This window comes from Procambarus clarkii, chromosome 80, assembly GCF_040958095.1.
Source record: "Procambarus clarkii isolate CNS0578487 chromosome 80, FALCON_Pclarkii_2.0, whole genome shotgun sequence".
In the NCBI taxonomy this organism is placed as follows: Eukaryota; Metazoa; Arthropoda; class Malacostraca; order Decapoda; family Cambaridae; genus Procambarus; species Procambarus clarkii.
The window spans coordinates 3,254,609-3,271,210 of record NC_091229.1 but is presented as its reverse complement, the minus strand read 5'-3'; the positions used below and the strand labels follow the sequence as shown (position 1 = coordinate 3,271,210).

General features: G+C 40.5%; 1 long non-coding RNA gene across 1 annotated transcript in view; it reads right to left on the bottom strand.

Moving 5' to 3' along the window:
• The window catches only part of LOC138357839 (uncharacterized), a 31,062-nt gene extending 14,846 nt beyond the window's left edge, over nucleotides 1-16,216 (bottom strand). Inside the window, exon 1 of the long non-coding RNA XR_011225155.1 lies at nucleotides 16,128-16,216. This is a non-coding gene — a long non-coding RNA (uncharacterized lncRNA). The remainder of the gene's footprint in view (nucleotides 1-16,127) is intronic.
• Nucleotides 16,217-16,602: the final 386 nt, after the last annotated feature.

The following is a 16,602-nucleotide window of genomic DNA, read 5'->3' as shown; positions in this document are numbered from 1 at the left end:
AGCATAGGAACTGAACAAAAGGGCTTGGAGGAGTTGAGAAAAAGTATGAAAATGATTTAGCTAATAAAGCCAAGACCGAAACAAAAATACTCCACAGTCACATCGTGAGGAAAACAACAGTGAAGGAACAGGCGATGAAACTTAGTACGGGTAAGGACAGGTACACAGAGAATGACAGAGAGGTGTGTGAAGAACTCAACAAGAGGTTCCAGGAGGTTTTCACAATAGAACAAGGTGAGGTCCCTGCACCTCGTAAGAGAGATGGCAGTGAACCAGGCGGTCTTGCAAGAGTTCGAAATTATATGAGACGAGATCAAGAGGCATATGTTAGATCTGGATATGAGAAAGACTGTTGGCTAAGATGGAATCTCTCCATGGGTATTGAAAGAGTGTGTAGAAGCACTTTGCTTGCCCCTCTCCATAGTATATAGTAGGTCACTGGAGATGGAAGACATACCCGAAATATGGAAGATGGCTAATGTAGTCCAAATATACAAAAAGGGTGACAGACAAGAGGCACTGAACTACAGGCGAGTGTCCTGAACTTGTATACTATGCAAGGTGATGGGGAAGATCGTGAGAAAAAACCTAGTAACACATCTGGAGGGAAGGGACTTCGTGACAACCCATCAACAAGGGTTCAGGGAGGGTAAATCTTGCTTTACTGCGTTAATAGAATTCTACGATCAGGTGACAAAGATTAAGCAAGAAAGAGAAGGATGGGCAGACTGCATTTTTTTGGACTGTCGGAAAGCCTTTGACACAGTACCCCATAAGATGCTGATGAATAAGCTGGAGACTAGGCAGGAGTAACTAGTAGGGGTGCTCCAGTGGGTAAGGGAGTACCTAAGCAATAGGAAGCAGATAGTAACAGTGAGAGGTGAGACCTCAGATTGGCGTGAAGTCACCAGTGGAGTCCCACAGGGCTGTCTACTCGAACCTATCCTGTTTCTGATATACATAAATGATCTCCCAGAGGGTATACACTAATTCCTCTCAATGTTTGCTGATGACTCCAAATTTATGAGAAGGATTAAGACACTATCAGGACAGCTTGAGGCTTCAAGAAGACCTGGACAAGCTGCAGGAATGGTCGAAAAAGTGGTTGTGAGAGTTTAACTCGAGCAAATGTAATGTAATGAAGATAAGCATAGGGAGCAGGAGACCAGATAGAAGGTATCATTGGGGAGATGAAATACTTCAAAAGTCAAAGAAAAAGACCTGGGGGTTGATATCACGCCAGACCTGTTCCCTGAAGCCCATATCAAGAGGATAACATCAGTGGCCTATGCCCGATTGGCCAACATAAAAACGGCCTTTAGAAACTTGTGTAAGGAATCATTCAGAACTTTGTAAACCACATATGTCAGATCAATCCTGGAGTATGCGGTTCCAGCATGGAGTCCATATCTAGTGAAGCATAAGACTAAGCTGGAAAAGGTTCAAAGGTTTGCCACCAGACTAGTACCCGAGTTGAGAGGTATGAGCTACGAGGAGAGACTACGGGAATTAACCCTCACGTCACTGGGAGACAGAAGAATTAAGGGGGGAACATGATCACCATATAAAATATTCTCAAAGGAATGTATAGGGTAGATATAGACAGACTATTTAACACCAGGAGCACACACACTAGGGGGCACAGGAGGAAATTGAGTGCCCAAATGAGCCATAGACACATTAGAAATAACTTTTTTCAGTGTCAGAGTAGTTGAGAAATGGAATGCATTAAAAACTGACGTGGTGGAGGCTGACTCCATGCACAGTTTCAAGTGTAAATGTGATAGAGCCCAGTAGGTTCAGGAACCTGTACACCTGTTGATTGACAGTTGAGAGGCGGGACCAAAGAGCCAGAGCTCAACCCCTCAAGCACAACTAGGTAAGTACACACACACACACACACACACACACACACACACACACACACACACACACACACACACACACACACACACACACACAAACACACACACACTTTATACGTATTTTATAAGTTTAAAAGACGACTTTATATAAATAGTTATAGTGTCACTTTTCTGCTACCAAATTGGGGTCTCAATTAACCCACTGGCAGGGGTCTTCAGCAACACACTAGCAGGGGTCTCCAGCAACACACTAGCAGGGGTCTCCAGCAACACACTGGCAGGGGTCTCCAGCAACACAGTACCAGGGGTCTCCAGCAACACAGTACCAGGGGTCTCCAGCAATATACTGGCAGGGGTCTCCAGAAACACACTGGCAGGGGTCTCCAACAAGACACTGGCAGGGGTCTCCAGCAACACTCTCGCAGTGGTCTCCAGCAACACGATGGCTGGCTTCCACACAGGCTTTAACTATAACAAGCCTTAACAGACGGACATTAATTCCTTCTCGTAACTCAACTGGGCTATCCATGGGTACGTCGATCAATTCACCAAAACCACATTGGTTATCACAGACAAATCACAGTCTCCACCGATTCGGCCCACTTGTTCCCATTGGAACACGTCTCGAGTTCAGGACTGCCCTTGGTGAAATGATTCCTATCGACCAAGGTACCTACCACATGACTTCTGAGGAGTAAAAATTTAACAGTAAAAAGGAAACTACACAGGTGTTTGTAAGATCACAGCCTTCCAATGGGGAAAAGAAAATAGGGTCGGATGTGATCAACAGATGGCGTTGACATCGTCACACCTCCGCTCCTAAAAGAATCTGTTTTATTTCTTGAAAGAAAACAAATTAGTGTTTTTTAGATGCATGATAACGCATCTACTACCATGTTCCCAACTCCTTTAATGTGGTCAATACTAATGGCAAACTGCTGGAGGTGTAGGCACCATCCGGTTAACCTGAGAATCTCATAATGGAATTGTGCTAAAAAAATTTAAAGGAATGTGGTCAGATCAGACCAAAATTGGATTATCGCTTCTCGTTAAAAAGACGTCAAAGTGTTGCTTAACGCTCACCAGAACCAATGTTTTATTCTCTATCACTGAATAATTTTGTAGATTTCAAGGAATAATAAGCAACAGTGTGTTCTTCCCTTTTTGTATCATTCTGTGACAATACTTCCCCTTCCCGTAATTTGAAGCATCGACGGTTAAGATGACTATGCCGAAATTAGGGGACATGAGAATGGGAGATAATATCAGTATGGATTTAATGCTCTAAAAGGCTAACTGGCAGTCCTTGGTCGACATGAACTTTGCTCCCTACTTCAGGAGTAGGGAGTCAATGTCACTGCAATAGTCGAGAAGTTCGGAACGAACTTATAGTAAAATCCGACCTTACCCAGGATTCACAGGACCCCTGCAACACGTGTTACGTGTTGAAGGGGTCGGGTACTGATCGACGGCTTCTACGTTGCTGTTCTTCGGGGTGATCCGTCCTCCACGAACATTATGTCTTAAAACGTTTACAGTGGTCTTAACAAATTCCGATTTATACAGACTGACTGAAACTCGAACATGTTGAATAACGGAAAAGAATGCTTCCTGATGCTGCAAATGGTCTTCCCAGTTGGAATCATAGATTAACCCATCATCTACGTAGACCATTGCAGAGTACCATGTCATGGTCTGTACGTCGCAAAGTACATTATCGACAAGCGCTGAAATGTCTCGAGGCAGCATTTTTCAATCCAAATGACATCAATTGACACTCAAAAAAGCCCATCAGGAGTCACAAAAGCAGAATTAGGTAAGTCTCGCTCTGGCAGAGGTACCTGCCAATAGCCCTTGAAAAGGATGAATATAGTTGGTGGCCCTACCGATGGTATCAATACACTCCTCTATTCTGGGAAGGGGATATGTATTAGCTACTGTCAGCACCTTGTTACCTTGTTGGAAATCTATGCATAACCAATGCTCATTACACGGCTTTGGTAATAGCACAGCCGGGAATGACCACGGACTAATACTTGGTGCGATCAAATTATGTTGAAGCATGTAGTCTATCTCACGTCTTACCACCTCTTTTTTATGGGGAGTTAGTCGGTTGGGATGTTGCTTTATAGGTCTCACGCCCTTCTACAAGATAACGTCGTGCTTCAGGACGGTCGTCAGACCTGGAATTTCTCAACGTTGTCCATCACCTCTTGATCTTGTTCCCTTGAAACAACCCACTGGGTGAATGTTCCGACCTTGGTACAGCTTCACCATGTTCACGTGTACCAACATCTGCTTCTTTTTCCTGTCTTGGGTGCTAAGAATATAGTTAGTAGTATTAGCTTTCTTGAAAACAGGATAAGGACCAATAAATTTGGCACTGAAGCTTCCTATTATCAGTACTAGGTCTCCTACCTGAAACTCCCTGGGTGTCGCTTTTTCGTCGTATCTTTTCTTTACAATTACTTGAGAATGTAACAGATTTTCCTTGGTTAGTTGTCATGCAACAAACAACCTGCCTTTATGCGTGGATAACCAGTCCAGTGCATCCATGATACTCTTCTTGTCCCCCCACTGGTCCTTGATAACCTCCAATGGTCCTCTCACCGTGTGAGAATCGCCTCTCCCTCTCACCGAGAGTGACACCATCTCGAATGGAGATAGGCCCAGAGACTCAATCGGTATTGATCTTATGGCAAAGAGGAGGTAAATAAAGAAGACGAAGAAGAAACACCTGGCTAGGCGATGAACAGCTTTCGCAATCCGGCAATGTCTGGAACGTAACTCATTATGAACTGCTTCCAACATCTTGGTCCTGAACACTGAGGGCACGACTACCTGTGTACATCCCTCTGGAGTCAAGGGTGTTCTTTGTCGATACCTCCAGCACAGTACCTTATCCAACCAGAAATACTGATTACCCTCCTTTGCACTAGACTCTATTGTGTATTCGAGTATTTTCACCTGGGGGTCCTTCTCTTCATGTTTAATCAAGGTTACTCTAGTCCAATGCTTCGGTTCTGGAGTAGAGTCTAGAGAGTTAGATGGAGTACTGTCGGCAACATGTGGGGTAGGTGAAAAGTTAAACAAATCATCTAATCTGAAATGAGTCTTTACCTGGGATCTGGTGTGTACAGCTACTGCTGGCATTACCACGTCTTCTACAGGATCTGCCACAACTATGGGACGGGTACTGTCCAAACCCAAAGCAAATTCATTGCCATTATTACCTATATCTAAAGGAAGATGGTCCCCTACTGCCAATGTACGCTTGCCATTGAAATATGGTGATTCCAAATGAACCTCTACTAAAGGGGTAAATACCCCTTTAGTAAGTCGAGGGGGAAACCCTCCCAAAATGACACTTTTTTTCCCATCAGTAGGCACTTACCTGGATAATGAACTCCTAAAAATCAGAGATTGGGCTACTCCACTATCTCTGAGATTTACTAATGACCTGCCAGTCTGGTTACTCGATACATACCCTTTGAAGTGTATGGGCAAACAAACCTGGTTTCTCCCTCCAATCTGTCTATAGGTAGTGGGTTTCCACTGGTGGTGTCACACAACTCACCAGCATAACTTTCCTATGAGGGTCGTTACCTGTCCTGCTCCTACACTTAGCAGACACGTGTCCTTTCTTTCGGCATGTCCAACACACTATGTCTCTCATTGGGCTTGTTCGTCTTGGGCTACCTGGGGATTTCTTCTCGGCACCATAAGGGGTGTTTTTTTCCTCCTGCTTATACATGGTGAAAGGTTTTGAGGTCTTTGAAACTTATCTTGGGTTAAAATGTATTCCTCAGCCATGTTGGCCGCAGCATCCAATGTCTCTACCTGCTGTTCCTCCAAGTACGTTTTCTGATCACCTGTTACACACTCCTTGAAATCTTTTAAAAGGATAAGTTGTTCCCTCAAAGGCTTCTGACCACCCTTCTGGTTCCACAAGTCAAAGTTAACACCACATTCGCCCTCTTCTTGCGAGCAGCACTTGTCTCAATCACAGTTCACAGTAGTTTCCTTATCATAACGCAAGATCTCTACTTTCTTTTAAGTGGCGCCGAATTGGGTGTATCCTAGTCCAAGTGGCATCTCTAGCAATCACCAATCCTTTGCATCTGACACCCAACGTCCTCGCTCCTTTCCCATTGGCATGAATGACATAAATGAACATTTTCTTATTGGGGGAATCCCATGTGTTGTCGCCATCTTTTCCTGGTCCTTCAGATCTGCTCAGTGACACACTAATGCCTCTAATAATTCCTCTTCCATATAATATCACGAACTAGGTATTTACCTGGTTCCTAACTATTACACTGTATGCATAATTATACATTCATCACACCACATTTTGCTATAAACTATAAACTTTCCATATATCTGTTTTCAGTCTCATTAGTATTATGTTATGTTTTATCATTCTGATTGTGTGTTCTGTGATGCCATTGCATTTCCCTATTGTATTGTATTGTACGAAAGTAGTCAGTGGTGTGTGGCTGTATAATCGGACCGTTATTTAACTGGGAAATTACACATACGTTGGTGTGATCGTCACTGTTACCAGTTTGGTATTGCCTTCCATTAATTATTGTTTTCCTTTTGAGAAGCCCATTTATTTGGGTTTTTATTCCAAAATGTATAAAATATAACATACTCTTTTTTAAAAGTGTTTGAGAGTAATTATCTCAGTAGGGAAGTGTAACTATTAAGATGTGTTGTTGTGGCAACTGGTATTAATTATCTGAGCTACACTTATGTGTGAAGAGGCGGAACAGCGTTAGTTAGTTGAAGCGTGGTGGAAGTGACTGTGGGATGTGTCTTAAGTTAAGTAGGGTGTTGTTTGTTTGTGATTAATTGTTGCTATTGAGTCTGGTGTTGCATGTGATTATTCCCTAAGAATTCTCATATACATATTTTAAGTGTGTCAGTGGCCATAAGCTTATAAGCAGTGATTTATTGTTGTCTGCATTTATTTCTTTTGTATTATTATTTGTGTCTCTACCAGAGAACAAACTGGTATTCCAAATTTTAATAACAGCTTTTTACTTAATGATCTTTGCAGCATTACATAATATTAATAGGCCATTCCGAAGTTTAGCAGCAATTTCAGGGAACATGAGCATTACTCTGATGAGTAGGTTATTATATAATCTAATGGTGGTTTGCTGTTCAAGAAATGCTAAACGTCTTATTTTATTCCTTTGTTGGCTTGAATGAGGAATACCTCTCAAGCTAGGGGCAGAGCCTAAGTAACGAGGCTATTTGGGGTTCACAACAGCACACACCACTCTGACATTGCACATACAACATAAAAATCCACAAAACAATTTTGGGTGTCATCACTATCTGAGCCAAGACATCCAAAACCAACCCAAGGTCGACACGATCGAAAGCCTAAGCCATCTATATTCAACATTGCTAATGAAATTCCATTACGAGACGCATAATCCAAAGCATCCCCTAATGGCATTGTTTCATTGAATGATAGTCCTGCCCGGCACACAATAATATTGTTAATTAAAGAGTATCCATTCAACTAAGAACTGATTGCGGCCAACGAGCCAACACCAAAGATATGATTTTATAATCAACATTCAGCAGTGTAATTGGTATCCAACTCTCAAAATCTGGGTGATCACCAGGTTTCCGAAGAAGCTTCACAACACTCCTATTTCGGGAAGAAGACAGACGATTAGACCACAAACAGTACCTAACAACTTAAAGAAAGTCACCACCAATCACACGCAAAACCTCACATAAAACTCTGCCGGCAGCCCGTCACTTCCATGGGTTTTTACCTTACCCTAAAACCCAGACTAAGCCCCAGACATCCTCGGTACTCACTTCACTAAGTAAGAATTTGCTATCCCCTGGAGAAATCGCTGGAAAGCAGTGATTTCCCGAAATGCTTCCAGAAGCATTGGTGTCTTGGTAACTTGACACTCCTTAGGTGACCCTGACGTGCTTGCCCATGGGGCAACCTTTGGACTGGCCACAGCACTAGGGAAAACGAATCCCGCAAACATGCATCCACCCTCACCTTTCTATACATAGACTCTAATTCACAATTGTATTTATTATTTATTGTATTTATTTATTTTATTGGGGGTATTGTGGTTTCTGTTCTAGGTTCTGAATTATACCAACGGTCCAAGTGTCTTCTTATAGCAGCGTTTATTTCCGCGTTGCTATATCCGTTGTTCACCAATACCTGAGTTACTCTTTCAAACTCTCTACTCACGTTGCTCCATTCAGAGCAGTTGGTAAGCGCTCGACGAATATAAGCATTGAGAACACTGGCTTTGTATCTTTGGGGGCACTCACTTCTACCGTTCAGGCATAATCCTATGTTGGTGGGCTTGGTTGGTATAATTCAGAACCTAGAACAGAAACCACAACACCCCCAATAAAATTATATTACAAATCAACCATGCACAGTGAACATATAAAAGAGGAAAGAATAATGAAAGAAATAATCCGTAAAGGAGTAAAAAGCACTACTCCTAACCAAAACATAAACCTGATAATATTCTACAAAACCAAGAAGACTTCCGAACTCCTTATCAAAAACAGCCCGAAGCCGACGGAGAACCCTCTACAGCAGTCAAGCGTTGTATACATGTACACTTGCCCCCACGAAGGATGTAACCTTCAATGTAAGTACATAGGTATGACGTCGACCAAGCTGACGAGGCGTTTGACATGCCATCTTCAATCTGGTGCCCCTAGGAATCACATGAGACAAGCCCATGACATTACTCTAACAAGAGAAATGTTGAACAAGAATACTTGCATAATAGACAAAACCCAAGATTCAAGAAGATTACAAATTCTTGAGGCAATTCACATAAGAATAGAGCGACCTACCATGAACACCCAAATCACGAAACTATTTACTCTACCCACCATGAGAGTAAGGACAAGACAAGAACATATCGATGCCAACACAGAAGACAATGTCCAACATAACAGGCCAATTACACTGGATTAATCTTTGTGTTTAGATAGGAGATGCCTCGTATGGGCCAATAAGCCTTCTGCAGCCCCTATGTTTATCCCTTATGTATCCCCCCATGTTTTCACCTTCATTGTATTATCACCTGACCTAATGCGGGTATAAAATCAACTAGTATTGTAAGATCTGTTCACTTGAGAATGAACCATGGAGGTTCGAAACGTCGTGCAAATTATACAAATAAGTGTAATACACTCTATAGTAAATCACTTCTTTTCTGCACCTTAAAAGTACGAAAATGAGTTTTGGAGAACTCCTATTTCAATTAAGCCCTGATGCTAAGAAAATAGTTAGAGGGATAGAAGCCCTAAACCAGAAAATAATAAATACAGAATATGCGGTCATATTCAATGAAACATGTTTGAAAGAAAACCTGCTGCCAGTATACACCAATATATATATGTATGTATATATATATATATATATATATATATATATATATATATATATATATATATATATATATATATATATATATATATATATATATATATATATATATATATATATGTCGTACCTAATAGCCAGAACGCACTTCTCAGCCTACTATTCAAGGCCCGATTTGCCTAATAAGCCAAGTTTTCATGAATTAATGTTTTTTCGTCTACCTAACCTACCTAACCTAACCTAACCTAGCTTTTTTTGGCTACCTAACCTAACCTTACCTATAAATATAGGTTAGGTTAGGTTAGGTAGGGTTGGTTAGGTTCGGTCATATATCTACGTTAATTTTAACTCCAATAAAAAAAATTGACCTCATACATGGAGAAAAGGGTTGCTTTATCATTTCATAAGAAAAAAATTATAGTAACTATATTAATTCAGGAAAACTTGGCTTATTAGACAAATCGGGCCTTGAATAGTAGGCTGAGAAGTGAGTTCTGGCTACTAGGTACGACATATATATATATATATATAATTTCGGGGTTTTTAAACACTCCAAAGATTACCACCTCCCAACGGCAACTGGAGCAAGTGAGGGATCACTTACGTTTTTCATCAAGTCCCTGTAAATATGGGAGAACTCTGTGTCTATGCTTGATGCACAACTTGCATATTAACAGTTCTCCCATATTAACAGGGACTTGATGAAAAACGTAAGTGACCCCTCACTTGCTCTAGTTGCTCTTGAGAGGTGGTAATCTTTGGAGTATTTAAATACCCTGAAATTACCATCTCTTTTAAGGGTCTGAGCGTGGTGCAGTGGGTTAAAGGCGTACCTTTATGCCAGTTGCTGGAAGGCTTCTGTGCTGGCTAGGGTTCGAGTCTCCTGGTGGGAAAGTGTTCTAAAGTTGTATAACTTCTCTTGTGTGTTTAGGCAAGTGAGTTTTAAACTAAATGCCTGAGCCAGCCAATGCATGGATGATGATAGCAGTATTTAATTTAAGATGGAAAACTTTAAACTAAACTAAAAAATGAACATGCATGAAGTGATTCCCACGTTCAGTAAACGCTTACTGAGTTGTAAAACTGAATGTCTAAGACATCCAATACGTTGTTGATGATGATAGTACTATTTTAAGATTGGAAAACTTTAAAACTAAACTAAATAATCACACATGAAGTGATTTCGACGTTCAGTAAACAATTACTGAGTTGTAAACTGAATGCCTGAGCCACCCAATACAAGGTTTATGACAGTAGTATTTTATTTTACATTTGAAAAACTTTAAACTAAAATGAACTCACATGAAGAAATGAAGGTAGCGAACATGTCTCCTAAGCTCTTTTATCTTCCCCAAAGCTTTTCCTCCTATCTCAACCCTATTAGTTCATGTTCTCGTGTTTCACTTTTTTGTTAAAAATAAATCTTCAACAAGATCCTGTAGATCTGAGGCAAAGTGAAATTGACACTGCTTAATTTAGAAACTGTACTTGTGGTCGATCTCAAACCCAATGTCGGTGTAGGGACTTATATTGAATTTTGTAACTAGCTCATCAAGATTGTAACTTGCTTAGCTAAATGAAATGTGGGGTTCAGTCCCTGAGCCCATTATGTGCCTCTGTAACCCTTTCCAATACCCCCCACAAGATGGGTATGGGGGTGCACAATAAATGAACTAAACTAACTAAACTGTCATACAGTACTAATGGCATAAGGTCAGCTTGATGAAACTGTAGATCCTATGTCCTACCAAATTGAAGCCAGGTATTTCACTAATGGCTCAACTCGATTAGAGTGTTGGAAAAAAATTGATTTAGATGATATGTATGTATTTCTTGTACGATGTATGTTGATGACACATTGTGCAAAACACGTCATTTCAGATTATTGAAGCAAAGACTAATGTGTTCCAATAGCTATGTTCGGAAAATATATGTCTCGAGACAGGTTTCAGATACTTCACAGGTGTCTTCATTTGGCAAGTAATGAAGATCGGACAGAGGATGATAGACTTTGGAGAGTAAGGCCCGTTCTCAATGAACTGATTGGAAAGTTCAGAGATTTCTACGTACCAGCTCAGAAGCTGGTGATTGACGAATCCAGTGTTCTTTACAAAGGACGTGTTGCCTTCAAGCAGTATATTCCCTTCAAATGCCACAGATTTGGATTGAAATTTTTTGTTGTCTGTGACCTTCAAACGGGAATTGTGTTACACATGATTCTGTATAATGCTAGCAACGTAGACATTCCCGGTAATGACCAACATGGTTTCTCAGGTAGTGTGGTGAAGACACGCTTGCACCATGGCTGAAAAATGGTCACATTTTATACACAGATAACTATAATACAAGTGTCTTGCTAACTAGGTTCTAGCTTGAAAATAGAACTGGAGTGTGTGGCACAGCAAAGGCTAAAAGAAAGGAAATGCCAGTGTTTGATAATAATATTGAAGTTGGTGACTGCCAGCTAAGAAAAAGTGATCAAATACTCTCAGTGCGGTGGAAAGACAGGAGAGAAGTGAACATGTTGACAACCGTTCACGCTGGTAAAATGGTGCACAGTGGCAAGGTGAACCGAACAACGAAACAACCAATATATAAACCAGAATGCGTTATGGACTATAACATCAGCATTTGGTTGAAAATTGTAACATGATGGTGGGCGCTGTTGAGTATGTATGGAAAACAGTGCTGTGGACCAATAAAAGTTTTTTTCACTTTGTTGACGTAACCATGCTGAACAATTTCAATATGTATCCGGTGAAAACAGGTCGTAAACCAAGTTTCCGTGGCAACCAAAGACCTATTATGATCCCGATACTGCACCATGCCCATGCTGCTACACCCAGGCTCACTTACAGGGATGGCTTTCAAGTACACACAAATGAGACCACAGACACGTAAAATGCTACAAACATGGTATGAAGCATGTGCCGTCCCCGTGTGCTCCCCTTTGTCAACTGCTTCAATGACTACCACTGTCTCCAGGACTTCTAAACGTTTAATAATAGTGCAAACACCTGTACAAAATGAGTGGGTGCGTGTATATATTGATGAAAAATCTGAATACATATTATATATGCTGTAAAAGAAAACATTTGTGTGGGCATAATTGTGACATTAATATGTGAGAGTATTGAATGTATGCAAGTTGTATTATAATATAACGTCAAGTGACAATATATTGAACAAGATGAATGAAAAATGTGGTAAAATACGCTTTGACACTGTAAATCATACCACGAAAATAAATTCTTGTCAACTCTGGCTGCTTGAAAGCCGTGCAGAAAGCCTCCTTGATAACTCTACCCCCCCCCCTCTCTTACCCCCAATCTCACTAACCCAATACACTCCCCCACCCCATGACTGACTGCAAAAACACGCACACACACACACACACACCTGAACAGAGGTGACCATATCCGCCCACTCCCATCCCCCCCTGTTACCCCACGCATCCCCCATTCACAAACTCTCCCCCTCTCTCTCACCCCTCCCCCCTCTCTCTCCCTCTCTACCCCTCTCTCCCTCTAGCTCCCTCTCCCTCTCTCTCTCTCTCTCTCTCTCTCTCTCTCTCTCTCTCTCTCTCTCTCTCTCTCTCTCTCTGTCTCTGTCTCTCTCTCTCTCTCTCTCTCTCTCTCTCTCTCTCTCTCTCTCTCTCTCTCTCTCTCTCTCTCTCTCTTTCTCTCTCTCTCTCTCTCTCCTTCTTTCCCAATCTCCCTCTCTCCTCCTCTCTCCCTCTCCTCCCTCGCTCTTCCTCCCCTTCCCGCTCTCCCTCTCCCCGCTGACCCTACTCTTAGGGTCAGAGTAGTTAACAAATGGAATGCATTAGGAAGTGATGTGGTGGAGGCTGACTCCATACACAGTTTTAAGTGTAGATATGATAGAGCCCAATAGGCTCAGGAACATGTACACCTCTTGAATGACGGTTGAGAGGCAGGACCAAAGAGCCAGAATTCAACCCCCGCAAGCACAATTAGGTGAGTACAATTAGGTAAGTAGCCCAAGAGTTAAACTGTGTAGGAAGCGATCAGCGTCAGGTACCTGCAAGAATATGTCGTCAACATACCTACGTCAGGATTGACGTCCATATCAAGGAGAACTTTCTGTTTAAGAATAAACATGTAAAAAATCATAATAGGACACCGATGATGTAACGAATAGTGACACCATATACTTCCTCGTACATGCAACGTGTCCACTCAAATAATTGATTTCGTTATTTACTTTTTGAAACTAACGTTGCAAATGCAACTTACTTTGAACCGCACACAATAGGTTTCATGGGCTGCTCGGATTCGTACATTTCTGGCTAGGTTAGGAAGTTGGATTTTTTGCAGAGAGTTAAATCAAGAGAACGGGCTGGCACATGAGGCTGGTTTACGAATTGTGTATAATTTATACAAGCTTCAATTAGTTTCCTAAGTATGCATTATGAGATGTCAAGAAGCATTAAAACTAGATCATAAAAAGGCGTGTCCATCATGATTTCAACTTTTTGCAGCAATGACTTCTTTTAAAAATGAACTTTGCAATGAACTATGCTTGATGAAGGCTTTAGCAAACCATAACTCAATAGAAAACAGGTATCACACGCGATACCTGTAACCTTCACAAGAAGTTGCCAAATTCTTTCGCGACTAAAAGGTGAAAGAGCAGTAGACGTATGTGTCAGCAGTGTGTTCAGTCACGTAGTATGTACGTACGTGCGCATATCTGGATAATCGGTCGTAATTGGTTACCAGATTTTTGGGTCTTGACAGTCACATACGCATTTCAATGCTTTCAATTCAATATATTATGCATTTTCAATACAATTACTCTCCATAAATTTTCAGGGGAAAGTAAAGACCTTTTTGCCATTAACAATTTTAATCAATCTGTTTATGTTCGTTTTCGGTTCTATAGTTGTATCCCTAGTAATCACTTTGAATTTAGTTTTAGTCAGAGAGAGAATGAGATACATTTTCTTAAATCGACGGTTCTTAGCTGCTGTTTCAAGCTCATGAGACAGTAGTACAATATGTGGACAATGAGTCACAATAACATAGCTGAAGATATGATGACCGAACGTCACATTAGAAAATACAGAAACGACGACGTTTCGGTCCGTCCTGGGCCGAAACTTGATTTAAAGTAAAGATTTAAGGATTTCAAGTTATATAGACCAAAACAACTGAAAGTTGAAACATTACCAGTTGACTTGATATTGGTCTAGGACGGACCGAAGCGACATTGTTTCTTCATTTTCTGATGTACGGTTTGGTCATCAGCAGCGTAATATCTGGGAATTTCACAGAGGACCTACAGTTGCTCGTGACAATTCCAATAGTCCATGTTGAGTTCCCAAGAGAGACCTAACAACAAGACGCCAACACGCAATTGGCCCATATAATAATCAGAGGGTATAATCTCTTCCACTCTGGAATCAAAATCTTGTGTTCAAGCGTCGCCCTGCTAAAACGAATATCGCAATTTCATATATTTTCGTTATTTCTTCCTCAAAAATTATGATTTATTCAGGAAATCATCATAATCAGATTAAATGGGCACAATTTTCTGAAATGTTTCTCAGAACCTTGAGAGTTAGAATCCCAGAATTTTTCGAGGAAGAAATAACAAAATATATGAAATTGGGAAGAAGTTAAAATATCCAAAATCATTCTTTGGATATTGCATTTGGGGAAACTAAAAGAACATTTTATAAACATACTCCCAAATCTAAACTGAAACTGAAAAAACTCCCTGGTTTACCATATTTTCATTGCCTAGAAAAATTTGTCCCAGCTCTGAAAAACATTAATATTAACCAAGTGTTTAAAAATAATAACACAGTTCAGTCCATTTTAAGTAAGAACTCGCCCTCATCTGTAGCAGGTTGTGTGTACTCTGTCTTTTGCAAGGAGTGTGTAAATGTTTATATCGGCCAAACTGGTAAATCTCTATTCTCATGTTATGATTAAGACTTCGTCTAATATGTTACGATTCCATTTCAATGTTTCCGATTGCATTGATAAATTTAATTTTCATAGATTTCGATTTATTTTCATTTTGATTTAATTATTTTGTATGACATTGCATTGTAATTGAGCTGTGTTGTTTACCATACCGTTCATTTTGTGAGTATAGTTCTTTTGTCATTGTTTTCATTTCGTTTTTTTAATTGTTCTACTTATTTTTTAGTGATGGGAACATCAGATCATTTGATATTCCCATTTTTCTGATGGGAACATGAAATCATATGGAAACACATCAAACGAGGGAGTGGGCATAGTGGGGAAGACGAGGGGACGAGGGAAGGGTTAAAGATGGAGAGGACGAGGGGACAGAGAAGTGGGGAGGACGAGGGGACATGGAAGTCGGAATGGTCGGGTGGACGGAGGACAGGAGAGGGTTAACATGGCTGAGCCACAGCAACACGTGGCCGGGTACAGAATCCATTTCATATACCTACTTATGCACAATCTGTATCCTTTCCCCATTGGGTATATAAATAAGTTTCATCATATAGACCAAAAAGACTTCTACTGTTTTTCAAATTCTAATGTTCTTATTTTCTAGAAAACCTCAATAAAAAATTTTTTTTTAATTATTTTACAAAATAAAAAGTTAAAAGAGATTGCATTTAGTAATTTTCAAAATCATGTTACAACGAGCATTATAGTGTGTACAAGTGTAATGTATATTAGGAACAATTAGTTTTGAAGTCTGCATGTGATATAGTTCAGCTGTGACAACTTTTATGTATGGTGTGATATATTATAAGCTGCAGTGTGTGAGATCAGGAGAGTTGTGTGTTGGATGACATGTGGGGTATTTAAATTAGTCATTAGTGTACTGAACAGATGTGTGGATCTTACCATCATCATCTCCGAGGTTGATGTCTACCCCGACGTGGAGAAGAACATCTATCGAAGCGTTGTTATGTTCCTTTATTGCCCTGTATAAAGCCGTCTGGCCTGTCAACAGAAAACACCATTGTTATTATGCATGAATTGCCCTGACTCCAGAAGCTTTTGGAAACTGATGACAAAGACTTTATATTTTCACACCTGCACATCCTATCTCTTTATAATAATACACAACTGAGATGAAAGCAGTTGAACATTTATGTTAGTTGAAGAAGATGACCATTAAATATATCCCCTACAAAATCTCCATTATTACTGGGATAAAACGTAGCTAGTTTCTTCTCAAATGAGAGCCTATGATATGAGTATCATAGTGATCCCATGAGAGCCGTCTTGTAGCTATTATGGTGAACTCCATATTCCTTCATGACTTAGGCTCTATCCAAACAGGAGAGTTATTCCTTACCAGGTTCCTACTAAAGCT